The following is an 18302-nucleotide window of genomic DNA, read 5'->3' as shown; positions in this document are numbered from 1 at the left end:
CTCCCTACAGTGGCATCACCGGAAGATAGACGTACAGGCCGTAGTTGACTCTGGCGCATCTGGGAATTTTGTAGATATTTCTTTTGTTGTTAAAAATAAGATCCCACTAATAAAAAAGAGTGTTTCACTTGCTATACGTTTGGTTGATGGCTCACTATTCAGTTCAGGTCCAATAACACATCACACCATTCCTATTACTGTAGTAACTAAGTCTGGTCATATTGAGCAATTGTCTTTCGATGTACTTCCCACTTCAGTATATCCTATGATACTTGGTTTGAACTGGTTAATAAGACACAACCCCACTATTTCATGGTGTGAGGGGTCTGTGATATTTGATTCAGCATTTTGTAAACATTCATGTTTTACCAAACACTCTTTATACCATTTATCTGTCAATGGCCTACCTGAATGTTACAAAGAATTTAGTGACGTTTTTGATAAGGTTGAGGCAGACACACTACCACCACACAGGACGTATGATTGTCCTATTGATCTCATACCAAACAGTACCATACCTATAGGACATATATATCCTCTTTCTGAGCCAGAATTAGCTCATTTAAAAAATTATTTGGATGATAACTTAAAAAAAGGCTTCATTAGACCCTCCACATCCTCAGTTGGAGCTTCTATGTTTTTTGTTAAGAATAAGGATGGTAGTCTCCGTCCAATCATTGACTATAGGCAACTTAACAAATGTACAAAGTTGTCCCACATGTACCACTAAAAAACACCCACATAACCGCCCTTATGGTTACCTTCTTTCGCTTCCAATCCCAGACAGACCTTGGACAGACATCGCCATGGATTACATAGTGGACTTACCATCTTCATCAAATTTCAACACCATATTAGTGGTGGTTGATTTGTTTTCTAAAATGGCTCATTTCATCCCCCACAGGGGTCTTCCAACAGCTTCAGAAACTGCCTCTCTATTCTTAAACAACATAGTGAAACTTCATGGATTGCCTAAATCTGTCACTACGGATAGGGGGTCACAATTCACATCCAGGTTCTGGACCCAGCTATGTCGTACCCTCAACATCTGTAGAAGACTTAGCTCAGCCTATCATCCCCAGACAAATGGGAAAACGGAAAGAACTAATCAGTCACTTGAGCAATATCTCCGCTGCTATTGTACTTTAGAACAAGATAATTGGCATTCACTGTTGGCCACTGCCGAATTTGCTCATAACAACTCACTACACTCCTCAATGAAAACCACACCATTTTTCATCAACTATGGGTTTCATCCATCGTATCATCCTACCTGTACGTCTGATTCTACACTTCCAATGGTAAATGATACAGTCAATTCCATTGCTAATGGTTTTGCTTCTTTAAAAACAGTATTAGAAGTGGCACAAACTACCCAGAAGCATCATTATGATTTACGCAGATCTAAACCTCCGGATTATGCTGTTGGCGACAAGGTCTGGCTTAGTACAAAAAACCTACGTTTAAAGATTCCTAGTAAAAAATTAGGTGCATTGTATTTAGGTCCGTATGAGATTATTAAAGTAATCAATCCTAATGCCGTGACTCTACAATTACCATCTACTCTGAAGATACATCCAACGTTCCATGTGTCCTTGTTAAAACCCTACTCCTTGGTCAGGGGTAACTTACAGAGTTCTTCTGTTGTTCCTCAAGTCAGTGATGATGTTGAATATGAAATCGAATCTATCTTGGACTCCAGATACCTTCATGATCAACTACAGTATTTGGTAAGATGGAAGGGTTATGCTCCTGTGGAGGATTCGTGGGAGCCATCCTCAAACTTCTCTGCCCCCCAACTCCTTTCTCTGTACCACCGGAGAAATCCTGAACGTCCTGGTCCTTGATCCGCGGAGCGGCTCCTTGAGGGGGGAGTTCTGTCAGGATTTTACCATTCTGTACCTTTAACAACTAATTATCATACTGCTATTTAAGGCTCCACCTACTGTTGAACGTTGCTTGGTAATTTGTTCAGTCACCCACTGTTCCTGAACACTTCGCACCCAGCTATTCCCTCCTGTCTAAGTTGGGATTTCCTGCTACTGATGCTAGTTCTTGTTACTCAAGTCTTGTGGTTTTGCAGCTCCACAACTTTGTTCCTGTCTCTCTCGCTGCTTGCTTCCTGCTTACTCGCATGCTGGTCCGTTGGCGTGTGACGTCACTAGGTGAAACCGCAGCCGCCACACACTCTCACTGAATCTCGGCACACGCTGTGTGCATTTCTTCTCCGGTAACTCCGCTTCTGCTCCACTCTGAGGATACTATTTGGGAAGTCGGTTTGTATGTAATATCATCTGGATTACCGGTCTGTATTACCAATTTACAAATAAGGATATCTTGCCTTTCATGTCATTTGCTACTGCTTGCCTCAAATAATCAAGTAATCAAGTTTACCTGCCATACTAAGCTATTAACCAGTTTATCTCATGCACTTGCTGTTACATGAACTATTCCGCTTGTGATTCACTATATTGACTTGCACAGTGAGTTTTGCCGTATCTATCATTTGCCTAAATAGCACTGCTCCATTTGCATTAACCTCTGATGAACTTTATGTGCTTAAACTGACTTTAACCAACGAAGCTACTCTGCACAACTCTATCTAAAGTGTGTGTGTGTGCCTGTGCAAGTTATGTAAATATTTTATATGTGTGTGATGCGAGTCTACAACTCATTTGGATGTGAATAAGCTTCTCCCTAAAACTTTGGATTCTGAGTTATCCTACATTACCATACTATATTACTGTTTAGCTCATATCCAACTCCTTTTGGTATACCATCTTCACTCTGTATCCTACAGTAGTAACCCTCAGATCTATGAGCATAACAGGGTTCACACAAGTTAGATCTTAGTGAACCCGAGGTAAGGTGTGAGACTGAGTGGTCCTGCATGAACAAGGGTACTAGTTCATACTTAAACATTACAGCTTTTTTATTACAAAAATGAAACGGACCGTTTAAAATCCGTCCCCTTGACCATGTTCAATTAATTGAGTCAGAGTAGGGGTTGTCAATCCCCCCCCAATCTGATCAGTCCAGTGAGGTTTTAATCTACCACCTCTGAGATGGTGGAAAGGTTGGGGGGCTTCTTAAATTGTGGATACAGTGAATGCATTTTGGACCTTTTCTTGTACTTATCCTCAGTAAATTAATTACAGATATAGAACTTGTAATATATTTATATAAGTAAGCAAATAACCGCGTGACTAGACAGATTTTGATATTAGTATACAACATGAGTTTATTTTTCTGCTGGTCAAGTTTACTAGAGGATCAAATAAATGTTTTGATGCTCAAAAATATAAGAAACAGAATTCGTTAAAATATATTTGAAGTTTATCCTCATTACATTATACATTTTTACATGATGTAAAAATAGCTGAAACTCTATTATTTCAAAAATAGTTTATTAAAGAAAGGACTCCTAAAGAGATTATCTGAATATGAGATGCATTTAAAATCAGTTTTACCGTGTACCCATACATTTAGATGTTTCTGGTTCTATAACCAGGGTGGGCCCATTTAAATGTAATCCAATTTACCTTTTTGGGCCATATAACTGGGAGGCTGCTAATTAATACTGGCTACTCCATTTTAGTATAGGTTTGTAGATAGTGGAAGGTAACGGTTTTCTTTTGCTTGTCCTTAAAATAGTCCATTAAAGGGACATAATACCCATATGCTAAATCAATTATATAACTGTAAAATGTTAACAAGAAACCTGAATATCTCTACGTACAAAGAAAGATATTTTACCTCACATTTTCTTAAGCTCACCAGAGTAAGTGCTCTGTGACCCAATACTGTCATCTGCATGTTGGGGGGGGGGGGGGGAAAGTAAATTAGCTTCACACTTTTTTGTGTTCTTGTGTGATTTAACAAAATTATTGTGAGATTTCAGAGTAAACGTCCTTAAACTGAGGTTGAAAATAATATGACTGTGCCTGCACATGATGCCAGATGTACAGTACCTTCTAAGTCCTAGGACTAGCATCTGATTGGATGCTTAATCCCTTAAAGACTGACTTATCCTGTACGCCATGCAGTCGTTGAGGAGTTTACTAGTGCAGCTTTTCAGACAGTGGCAAAGCTGCCCTAGTACTGCATGCCTCATTTCGGGAGGCATTTAGATATAGCGTGGTCTTGCCAACATAGGCAAGACCTGCGATATAAACAAGGCCAGATAAAAGGGCCTGTTAACGACCACTGACATACCCTCTACGTTGGCGGTTGTTAAAGCGTTAAAGTCCATTTTGAATAGGATGTGGCTACTTGGGAAATTTTGATGTAAAATATCTTAATTTTTTACATAGAGATATTAATATGATATTTTCTAGTCAGTATATCATTTAGGTATTACATCCCTTTAAGATAGTTGTTTGTTTTTCTTTTGTCTTTTATTGTTTTGCACTATTTGCTATAACTTAGCAGCTTCCCACCCTAATCAAAAAGGATGATCTTCCTGGAGTCATTCTGAAGTAATCAATAACTCCAGACTAGTCATTAGAAGCAGGGCCAACCTTAGCATTTGAGGGGCTCTGGGCAAGATAAATATGTGGGGCCCCTCAGCCAAGTGCCCTGTATGACCTGACCTTTGTATGGCCTACCCATATGCCAACATTCAGTGATACCTATATAAAGAATAATATAAAATATTACGACCTCCTGATACCATAAACACTGCTCATATACAAAATACAACATATACATTGCACCATTTCTTAACCTCACCGCTGACATTGTGGCGCCCTCAAAGAGCTGGGCCATGGGCAGGTGCCTCTCTTGCCCTACCCAAAGGGCAGGCGTGATTAGAAGCCATCCTGAAGTATGCTCACAGGCCGAAATATTAAAATGAGATCCTCCTGGAGTCATTCACGGGTTGTTCCTGCTTGTCAAGTAATCAGTAAGGTAATCTGCTAATCATTCTGAAGTCATTGCCCAGAATTTGTTAACTTAGCTGATGATTTTACAAGCCTGATGATGTCTGATGATGTGCAATTTACTTCTAAGGTAGTTTGATGATCGTCAAATGACTCCAGGATGGTCTCTAAAGTAATCCCGTTTGTCTTGGGCATTTGTATGGCTCTAAACAGGTTAATTGACTGGGGTTACAAGGAGTCCACCCCTATTTCCATTACATTCTATATATATACTGCAGTCAACCAAAAGTATGGCTGCACAGTGTAATTGGTTTTAAATACATTTTAAATATATCACATATTGCTATGTATTAAAGTAGAGCTCACCTATGGGGTTTTCCTTGTTGCTGGCAGGTGATCTTACATGCTTTGGCTAACATATGGTGCTAAACCCCTTTTTTATTTAAGTTTTGGAATAGTACATAGGTGAAGAAACGCAAAGCTAACAAGCATCACAGTTTGTCACAGTTTAGGAGCTGTGCCCTTCTTGCAGCTTTCGTTTGCCAATAAACGTCCTGGTTTCCAAAAGTAAAAATACGTAAATTCAAACACAAGTTCAGATAACAAATGAAGATCATAATAATGTATTTTATAGCAAAGATACAGCCTAAAGAGCACTTGCTTACCATAGATATATATTAAAAAGGTAGTAACGACACCAAAAAAATTATGAGAATGAATACATTAAAAATTGTATACAATATTATATGTGGAACATTTTTCACACATATATCTATACAATATACATCAGGTAGCGGTTAATAACGCTTTGGAAAAGGATATAAAGTATGCTCCACTCTGGGAATATGGCAGTGTCCCAAATATTGTTGCTCTGTTCACACGTACAGTGCACAGAGTGAAAAGGCTCACAGGCTGCACCAAATAGGAGCAAGTGCAAAAGCAAAAGTCAGAGCAGTTTAGTGACGCTCAAAGTAACGGTATATGCCTCAAAAACCTGTAGCGCTAACAGCAAATGTCAGGGTTCAGCATTGAAAGCAAGACGGTGTATCACCGTGACATAAGGTGGGTGTGGCCTAACGCATTTCACGGACAGTATCCGCTTCATCAGAGGCATCTAAGGTCCCACCTTACTCCTATGCCGTTATGTACTTCCCTTGATCAGGTAACTACATGCCTCCATCCTACGTCACGTTGATACCAATTCCTACTATGCAAAGATTAACACAATTTTGCAATACTGTGGATGCGTTACTTCACATACTAAATCTATATACTAACATAAATTGTAATCAATCTTCATTCAAAGGTCTCTAAAACAAGTCACAAGTGACGATCCTCTATATTTCATATTTAAATACAATATTTAAAATGTATGACTAAAAATGTCATTAATTACAATTACAAAACTGATAATGCTAAAAACATATTTCGTATAAAAAATGGGGAAAAAAGTAATATAACATTAATTTCAAACCAGTATAATAACATTCTTTCTCAGCCTATTTGTATTCAAGTCAGTAATCTAAATGATATTAAATAATATAAAATTTGAATACAAAACCCGTATACAACATTTTAATAAAAAACGCCTTCAGGACATACTCAAGTGTACCTATTTGTTATATAGATATTAAACTGTGTTCTATAAAAGAGAGGAGGGGCTTAAATCCATAGATAAAATACATTATGGGAGCTAGGATGATTATACAAGAAATGCTTGCATGTCTACATCCGTATTCATTCCCAGGGGTTCCAAAGTTTGTAATTTATGGATCCAAAAAGTCTCCCTCTGTCTTAACCAAAGTAATCTATCCCCCCTTCTTTCATCTAAGGTCACTTTTTCTATTATTTGGAATCTAAGGCTGCTGGCATTGTTATTATGGAATTCCCTAAAGTGATCAGTGACCCCATGGGAGACATTCCCTTTTTCAATATTTTTAATATGTTCTAGCACCCTCCTCTTGACGGTTCTTTTGGTCCTTCCAATACTACATACTTAGAATGGCAATTCATAGCATGTTTTATATCTGATTTCCGTCCATTTGATGTAGAGATTATCGGTTTATTGTTTGAATGGATTATAGGGCAGGTATTGCATCCCTTCCTGTTGCATCTAAAAAAAGCCTTTAGCAGATTTATTCAGCCAATTAGATGTCTTACTCTGGTCATTACACCTAAGCTTACTAGGAGCCAAGAACTCTTTCAGGTTATTATTTTTCCTAAAGACAACCTTTGGCGTTGGATCCAAGGTTTTACCCAGGATAGGGTCCTGTAGGAGCACATGCCAATGTTTTTTTATTGCTCTCTTGATCCTCATAGACTCATTATTGTACTTTGTTAAGAAAATATTTTTCTGCATAATGTCATCAGCCTTTTCTTTTGTTATAAGTCAATAAGGTTGATCTGTCCACGTCCCTGGCTCTAGTATATCCTTCTTTGATGATATTATCAGAATATCCCTTTGCTATGAATTTATTCTTTAGTTTAATCAGCCAATTGGAATTGAAGGGACGCCATTTTGGATGACGTCACTTAACGGAACCGTCATTTAGTAAGAAGATTTCGATGGAAGAGGATGCTCCGCACCGGATGTCTTGAAGATGGACCTGCTCCGCATGGATGAAGATAGAAGATGCCGTCTGGATGAAGACTTCTGCCCATCTGGAGGACCACTTCTCCCGGCTTGGATGAAGACTTCTCCCAGCTTCGTTGAGGACTTCGGCCCGGTTGGGTGAAGACTTCTCCCGGTAAGGTGATCTTCAAAGGGTTAGTGTTAGGTTTTTTTAAGGGGGTATTGGGTGGGATTTAGAGTAGGGTTGGTTGTGTGGGTGGTGGGTTTTAATGTTGGGGGGGGGGATTTGTACTTTTTTTTACAGGTAAAAGAGCTGATTACTTTGGGGCAATGCCCCGCAAAAGGCCCTTTTAAGGGCTATTTGTAATTTAGTGTAGGGTAGGGCTTTTTTTTTTATTTTGGGGGGGGGCTTTTTTATTTTGTTAGGGGGATTAGATTAGGTGTAATTAGTTTAAAAATCTTGTAATTTGTTTATTATTTTCTGTATTTTAGTGTTTGTTTGTTTTTGTACTTTAGATATTTGTATTTATTTGTATTTAATTGTATTTAATTTAGGGAATTAATGTAATTATAGTGTAGTGTTAGGTGTAATTGTAATTTAGGTTAGGTTTTATTTTACAGGTAAATTTGTATTTATTTTAGCTAGGTAGTTATTAAATAGTTAATAACTATTTAAAAACTATTCTACCTAGTTAAAATAAATACAAACTTGCCTGTAAAATAAAAATAAACCCTAAGCTAGATACAATGTAACTATTAGTTATATTGTAGCTAGCTTAGGGTTTATTTTATAGGTAAGTATTTAGTTTTAAATAGGAATTATTTAGGAAATAATAGGAATTTTATTTAGATTTATTTAAATTATATTTAAGTTAGGGGGTGTTAGGGTTAGGGTTAGACTTAGATTTAGGGGTTAATAACTTTAATATAGTGGCAACGACGTTGGGGGCGGCAGATTAGGGTTTAAGAAGTGTAGGTAGGTTGCGGCGACATTGGGGGCGGCAGATTAGGGGTTCATAAGTATAATGTAGGTGGCGGCAGTGTCCGGAGTGGCAGATTAGGGGTTAATCAATATAATGTAGTTGTCGGCGATGTCGGGGGCATCAGATTAGGGGTTAATAAGTGTAAGATTAGGGGTGTTTAGACTCGGGGTTCATGTTAGGGTGTTATGTGTAAACATAAAATGTACTTCCCCATAGGAATCAATGGGGCTGCGTTAGGAGCTAAACGCTGATTTTTTGCAGGTGTTAGGTTTTTTTTTCAGCCGGCTCTCCCCCATTGATTCTTATGGGGAAATCGTGCACGAGCACGTTCAGCCAGCTCACCGCTAACGTAGGCAGCGCTGGTTTTGAGGTGAGATGTGGAGCAAAATTTTGCTCTACAATCACTTTTTTGTGGTTAACGCCGGGTTTGTAAAAACCCGTAATACCAGCGCTGTCTGTAAGTAAGCGGTGAGCATAAACTGCTCATTAGCACCGCACAGCCTCTAACGCAAAACTCGTAATCTATGTGATAGTGTGTTATTGGAGGAGTATCCCCCCAATTTCTTTCTGTCTGTGTTCTGATTGGTCTTTCTGCTCTGGCTAAAAAAGACTTGGAGGAGGCTGTCATAGAGGAGGAGGGTTCTAAATTGTATTCCTCTACCTGAAAATGTCTAGGGATATTTTTCCCTTCATTGGCAGGAAAATAATGGGACCGATTGTCATGTTTCTCTGAGTGGCTTATTGTCATTTCAGCATAAGTACCATCCCTTCTGTTCGGATTCCCAGTTTGGTTTTATGTGTATTTTTACTTTTAGGCTGTCCATTTATATATGTTCTATTATTCTGTCCATATGTGTTGTAATTACTCCATGGTTTTTGTTTATGACTATTCAATACCTCCCCTCCTGTTATTCTAACATTAGGATTGTGGGGTCTAGACATATTCTTCCTTTCCTTGTTCACTGTTCAATATTAGGAATGTCTGTGTGTGGGGTTTCTGGATCTAGAACCTCATCAAATTTGTTATCTTTTTCTTGATTGGAATTCTCTAAATACTCTACAGTTCATACACATATTCCCTTTGTTTTGTATCCTAATTTAACTGCTCATATAGAACATCACCTTTTTGTTTCTCTAATTCTTCTCTGATCTTATTTATTTTTTCTGCAATTTTATTGTATTTCATATCCCTATACCTGATCAAGATATTTATAAAAGTGTTGGAACATTCCACTAGAGCCTGTTCCCATTCAGAGTGGCATTCCACTTCTGCTAAATCAAATATCTCTGTTTTCTGGATTTTCAAACCCTTAGGGATAAGATTTTTCTTAATATATTTTTTCAGGATGCGTCTATCATAATATTGGTTGATCTGATTTCTACTTAATTTTTCTAAACGTATAAATAATTATTTCGGATCTACCACTTCCATATCCAAATCATCTTCCTCTAATGATGATACACTTTCAGTTTTCCTGTAAGAAAAATAGTTTCCATAGTGATAGGACACGATATTGAAGGTGCAGCTGCTATAGGGTGAAACTTAAACAAAATCTATCTAATATGCCAATAAAAATACCAGCAAATAATAGCTGCACACTCCCCAAAGAGGTGTATGAATACAGAAATTAGAATGAAAATTAGAATAAAAATATGTGGTAAAATAATGGAACACTAAATCACAAAACAGTGATAATAAGTCCCAATAAGGTCACATATAAGCCATGAAACAATAAGTGACAAACTGAATAAACGAAATAAACAGGCAAAGTGAGTGTATTCAGGTTTTGTATTCAAATTTTATATTATTTAATATCATTTAGATTACTGACTTGAATACAAATAGGCTGAAAAAGAACGTTATTATACTGGTTTGAAATGAATGTTATATTACTTTTTTCCCCATTTTTTATACGAAATATGTTTTTATCATTATCAATTTTGTAATTGTAATTAAGTTTTGTAAGGATTTTTTTATATGCAGATACTGCAATTGATTTGTTTAGATTTAGTTTTTTAATCATACGTTTTAAATATTGTATTTAAATATGAAATATAGAGGATCGTCACTTGTGACTTGTTTTAGAGACCTATGAATGAATATTGATTACAATTTATGTTAGTATATAGATTTAGTATGTGAAGTAATGCATCCACAGTATTGCAACATTGTGTTAATCTTTGCATAGTAGGCGTTGGTATCAACGTGACGTGGGATGGAGGCATGTAGTTACCTGATCAAGGGAAGTACATAATGGCATAGGAGTAAGGTGGGACCTTAAAAGCCTCTGACAAAGCAGATACTGTCCGTGAAATGCGTAAGACCCTACGTCACTGTGATACACGTCTTGCTTTCAACGCTGAATACTGACACTCGGTGTTAGTGCTGCAGGTTTTTGAGGCATAAACTGTTACTTTGAGGGTCACTGAACCACTTTGACTGTGAGCCTTTTTACTCTGTGCACTGTACGTGTGAGCAGAGCAACAATATTTGGGACACTGCCATATTGCCAGAGTGGAGCATACTTTATATCCTTTTCCAAAGTGTTATACTTATCTCATTGTGATTGAGGTTTACTATTGTGAGAACCCATCTATATGGGAAGATTTATACTTATGTTTTAACACTCATTATTAAATGTATTGCACCATTAGAAGTGCCTTTAGTGCGCTTGTTCTTTTAGATTATATATATATATATATATATATATATATATATATATATACACACTGTATATATAAAAAAGCTTCCTAGACAGAACAGTATTGCAAATACAGACATCTCCCAACCACAGAAAGCAATATCCTGCCAACTTTAAATTTCATCATTTGCAGTAATTTTTCATATACAGTGACATCACAGTAAGAGACGTCATAGGAAGAGAAGTCACATGACGTAAGGCAATATGCAAAAACAGACTTTTAAAAATGTTAAAGAATAAAAAGAATTCATTTTCTTTAGAATATGTGCCAGTAAACAGAAAACAGTCTGCATCACTAGTCAAAATGTATTAAAGTGTCTAATTTAAACAAATAATACATGTGCAGAAATATTTACACAACTTTTACTATTATCAGTCATAAACTTTTCCAAAAGACCATAAAAATAGAAGCTTTATTGCACTATTGCAGTAAAGTTATAATGAAACAAACCATCTCCTAATCAATTATATTTAATTGTCCAGCTCTTATATATTATCACTTCCCTATATATTACACTATCGCAGGGCTCAACCATTCAAAAACTTACTTAGAAGCTCCCAGTTTAGCTCTGTTAAAAGGATTAGCTAGAACACCCACTGAAAGTAGGAAATATTCAGACACTCCCCCTCCCCCTTCCTCTGCATATGAAAAGACTCTTTACACAAACAGGAGCAAGCTGGAGTAGGTATACGTCAGTATTCTCATAAAACTTTGGGGCTTTGTTAGGAGTCTGAAAATCAGCGCAATGTTATTTTAAAATTAAGCAAAACTATACATTTAAAAAAAAAAAAAAGCTGTATAGGCTATATAAATGGATCTTCTATTTAAAGACACACAGAACAGAAGTGACACAAGATGTCTTAGATCCACTTTCCTGATAGCCAGCAGCAATGGTTTCTAAGTTATCCTGGACTCCTAATGACTCTCTGAGGGCAGAGTTGCTAGGCTGCAGTGTGTCAAATTACTATAAATATGAGGAGAGACACAGCAAACACTTACTGTGTGATTATGCATAGGACGGGGTGAGCTGTTGGGGGCAAATAGACTTTTGTATTATTTAGTCTGACAGCAATTTTAATATTTTTGCACTGTGTGTAGGAAGAGGTGTATGTTTAACCCCTTAAAGACCAAGGACGTACAGGGTACGTCCTACAAAAACTGTCAGTTAATGACCAAGGACGTACCCTGTACGTCCTCAGGGATTTCAAGCGGTGGAAGCGATTATGATCGCTTCCAGTCGCTTTCAAGGTATTGCAGTGATGCCTCGATATTGAGGCATCACTGCAATACCTTTTTTTACTCACCAATGCAGAGAGAGCCACTCTGTGGCCCTCTCTGCATCGGCCATCGATGGTGCCGATCGTTGGTAGGTGGGAGCCATACCAGGGAGGCGGGTGGGCGGCCCATCGCTGGATCACTTCATGATCCGGTGCACGCTTTGTTGGGAGTGCGCATGCGTGCGGGTGTGTGTGCGGGTGCTAGTACTTTAAAATATATGACATTGAAGGTGATGGGATGGAAGGAGAGGCAAAGGGGGGGTTAAAAATGTTAAGAAAGGGATCTGGGAAGGGGAGGGGGTCAGCTACACTACAGAAAATTGGCTTTTTTGCCAAAAAAATAAATAAAAAGCACTTTTTTTTAGCAAACTGGGTACTGGCAGACAGCTGCCAGTACCCAAGATGGCGGGAAATAGGTGGAGGGGGGAGGGTTAGAGAGCTGTTTGGGGGGGATCAGGGAGGTTGGGGGCTAAGGGGGGATCCAACACTGCAGAATAAATTATATAAAAAAAAATTATATATATAAAAAAAAAGCTTTTTATTTTAGTACTGGCAGACTTTCTGCCAGTACTTAAGATGGAGGTGACAATTGTGAGGTCACCTCCATCTCCATCTCCAAGCTGTTTGAGGGGGGTCAAGGAGGGATCAGGGGGTGGGATATGTCAGGTGGGAGGTTGATCTCTACACTAAAGCTAAAATTAACCCTACAAGCTACCTAATTAACCCCTTAACTGCTGGGCATAATATAAGTGTGGTGCGCAGCGGCCTTCTAATTACTAAAAAGCAATGCCAAAGCCATATATGTCTGCTATTTCTGAACAAAGGGGATCCAAGAGAAGCATTTACAACCATTTGTGCCATAATTGCACAAGCTGTAAATAATTTCAGTAAGAAACCTAAAATTAGTGAAAAAGTTAACGATTTTATTTATTTGATCGCATTTGGCGGTGAAATGGTGTCATGAAATATACCAAAATGGGCCTAGATAAATACTTTGGGTTGTCTACTAAAAAAATATATATACATGTGAAGGGTTATTCAGGGATTCCTGACAGATAGTATTACAATGTAACTATCGCTAATTTTGAAAAAAAAAGGTTTAGAAATAGCAAAGTGCTACTTGTACTTATTGCCCTATAACTTGCAAAAAAAGCAAACATGTAAACATTGGGTATTTCTAAACTCAGGACAAAATTTAGAAACTATTTAGTAGTTTTTGGTGGTTGTGGATGTGTAAGATTTTGGGGGTCAAAGTTAGAAAAAGTGTTTTTTTTTTTTTATTTTTTTCATCATATTTTATAATTTTTTATAGTAAATGATAAGATATGATGAAAATAATGGTATCTTTAGAAAGTCCATTTAATGGCGAGAAAAACGGTATATAATATGTGTGGGTACAGTAAATGAGTAAGGAAAATTACAGCTAAACACAAACACCACAGAAATGTAAAAATAGCCCTGGTCCAAAACGGTAAGAAAATTGAAAAGTGCTGTGGTAATTAAGGGGTTAAAACTAATGCTAAAATCCGTAAGCTGCAGACGATACAGAGTGCTAAAATATGAAGATTACTGTCAGACTAAATAATGCAAACATTAAATTATCTACAGTCCACCATTTTTTACAACAAATCAGCACAGCTCCTTACCTAGGCCTAGTTTTCATTGAGGTGGTAAAATTTGGAAACTGGGGGTAAAATAAAAATTTTCCATAGACTTTAATGGAGATAAAAGTTTTTACCACCAGTTTGTGAAGGAGCTGTTTGTGAGTGCAGCAAGGAGTCCCTGCCTGGACCTGGTCAGAGTAATCAAGCAGATTACTTGCTGCACACACAGCCTCAACGGCAGCTCTTCCCTATTAACTTGTGTCACACTTGCCCCAGCTAAGCTGCAGCCTTTAAAATCTCCTAGACGGGACATTTTCAGGGACATACAACAAGATTAAGGGACTTTTGGCAACTATGCATACACACACACTTCATACCACACCATGCACACACACACTTCATACCACACCATGCACACACATACTTCATACCACACCATACACACACACTTCATACCACACCATGCACACATACTTCATACCACACCATACACACACACACTTCATACCACACCATGCACACACACTTCATACCACACCATGCACACATACTTCATACCACACCATGCACACACACACTTCATACCACACCATGCACACACATACTTCATACCACACCATGCACACACACTTCATACCACACCATGCACACATACTTCATACCACACCATACACACACACACTTCATACCACACCATGCACACACACACTTCATACCACACCATGCACACACATACTTCATACCACACCATGCACACACACTTCATACCACACCATGCACACATACTTCATACCACACCATACACACACACACTTCATACCACACCATGCACACACACACTTCATACCACACCATGCACACACATACTTCATACCACACCATGCACACACACTTCATACCACACCATGCACGCACACACTTCATACCACACCATGCACACACATACTTCATACCACACCATGCACACACACTTCATACCACACCATACACACACACACTTCATACCACACCATGCACACACATACTTCATACCACACCATGCACACACATACTTCATACCACACCATGCACACACATACTTCATACCACACCATACACACACATACTTCATACCACACCATACACACACATACTTCATACCACACCATACACACACATACTTCATACCACACCATACACACACACACTTCATACCACACCATGCACACACATACTTCATACCACACCATGCACACACATACTTCATACCACACCATGCACACACATACTTCATACCACACCATACACACACATACTTCATACCACACCATACACACACATACTTCATACCACACCATACACACACATACTTCATACCACACCATACACACACATACTTCATACCACACCATGCACACACATACTTCATGCCACACCATACACACACACATACTTCATACCACACCATGCACACACATACTTCATACCACACCATGCACACACATACTTCATACCACACCATACACACACATACTTCATACCACACCATACACACACATACTTCATACCACACCATACACACACACACTTCATACCACACCATACACACACACACTTCATACCACACCATACACACACATACTTCATACCACACCATACACACACATACTTCATACCACACCATACACACACATACTTCATACCACACCATACACACACATACTTCATACCACACCATACACACACATACTTCATACCACACCATACACACACATACTTCATGCCACACCATGCACACACATACTTCATGCCACACCATGCACACACATACTTCATGCCACACCATGCACACACATACTTCATACCACACCATATACACACATACTTCATACCACACCATACACACATACTTCATGCTACACCATGCACACACATACTTCATACCACACCATACACACACACACATACTTCATACCACACTATACACACACATACTTCATACCACACCATATACACACATACTTCATAACACACCATACACACACACACTTCATACCACACCATATACACACATACTTCATACCACACCATATACACACATACTTCATACCACACCATATACACACATACTTCATACCACACCATATACACACATACTTCATACCACACCATACACACACATACTTCATACCACACCATACACACACATACTTCATACCACACTATACACACACACATCATACCACACCATGCACACACATACTTCATGCCACACCATGCACACACATACTTCATACCACACCATACACACACATACTTCATACCACACCATACACACACATACTTCATACCACACCATACACACACATACTTCATACCACACCATATACACACACACTTCATACCACACCATGCACACGCATACTTCATACCACACCATATACACACATACTTCATACCACACTATACACACACACTTCATACCACACCATACACGCACACACTTCATACCACACCATACACACACATACTTCATACCACACTATACACACACACTTCATACCACACCATACACACACATACTTCATAACACACCATACACACACACACTTCATACCACACCATACACACATACTTCATACCACACCATACACACACATACTTCATACCACACCATATACACACATACTTCATACCACACCATACACACACATACTTCATACCACACCATATACACACATACTTCATACCACACCATACACACATACTTCATGCTACACCATACACACACATACTTCATACCACACCATACACACACATACTTCATACCACACCATGCACACACATACTTCATACCACACCATACACACACATACTTCATACCACACCATGCACATGCATACTTCATACCGCACCATACACGCACACACTTCATGCCACACCATGCACACACACTTCATACCACACCATGCACACACTTCATACCACACCATATACACACATACTTCATACCACACCATACACACAGATACTTCATACCACACCATATACACACATACTTCATACCACACCATACACACATACTTCATGCTACACCATACACACACATACTTCATACCACACCATACACACACATACTTCATACCACACCATGCACACACATACTTCATACCACACCATACACACACATACTTCATACCACACCATGCACACGCATACTTCATACCGCACCATACACGCACACACTTCATGCCACACCATGCACACACACTTCATACCACACCATGCACACACTTCATACCACACCATACATACCAATACTTCATACCACACCATGCACACACATACTTAATACCACACCATACACACATACTTCATGCCACACCATGCACACACAGACACAAACACACGCACATATACATGCTACAAGAAAATTTTTCAGGTACTGACACCATATAGGCAAGATTACATATGCGGCGTAAGCTTCAGTGTAACTGCTAAAACCCGCACCACCCATTATTTCACCTTGCACATTGGTGTATCACATAAACCCTGCCGGCAGTTCATAAAGTGCCGTAAGTCGGATAAACTAGCGATGTCCAGAAATGAGCGTAAATACAAATTTCTGGAGTCGCCAGTGACTTACGGCACTTTAGAAACTGAATAGAAAAAGATATGCAAGATGCAACAAAGTACACAGCTAGTATCTGGAAGAGGCGCCAAACGTGGAATAGTGGTGTAATAGATACTGTAGTATAGGCGATGGTATAGTCTACCTTAATAAGGTATCTAGAGGGCCAGAATCAGTGAAAGTCTCTATACTATTAGAGGGGCAATAACTAAAATCACAATGGATGTTATCACACAATTGATAACATCCATAATGAATAACCTATAAACTGCAAACTGCTAAATAATAATAAATTAATAATACAGATAAATTTAAAGTTAAAGATTAATATAAAATTATTTACAAATGTGGAGAACTAAAGTCCAGAAATAAAAATAGTAGGTAGAATCCTAATAAGGAGCTTTGTCCAATAGTAAGAAGGTCTACAGCTTCAGGCAGCTCCTCTAGTGTATCACGCCACGACACAGGATAAGGGGGTCTAAAATACAAAAGATAGAGGGCGCCACATAGTGCAAATCAGGCTGATAAACCAATAGATGTGAGTACAGACAAAGTCAATCCTACTGACGTGATGGAAAGCACAATTGTGCAGTACAGGCAGGCCGGAACCAATGGTTATGGTTTATGCTGCTTGTGGGTATGTCTATATGCTTATTATGCACGACCATATTCC

This window comes from Bombina bombina, chromosome 9 (assembly GCF_027579735.1).
Source record: "Bombina bombina isolate aBomBom1 chromosome 9, aBomBom1.pri, whole genome shotgun sequence".
Lineage (NCBI taxonomy): Eukaryota > Metazoa > Chordata > Amphibia > Anura > Bombinatoridae > Bombina > Bombina bombina.
The sequence above is the reverse complement of the archived record's forward strand: the minus strand, read 5'-3'. Positions refer to the sequence as shown.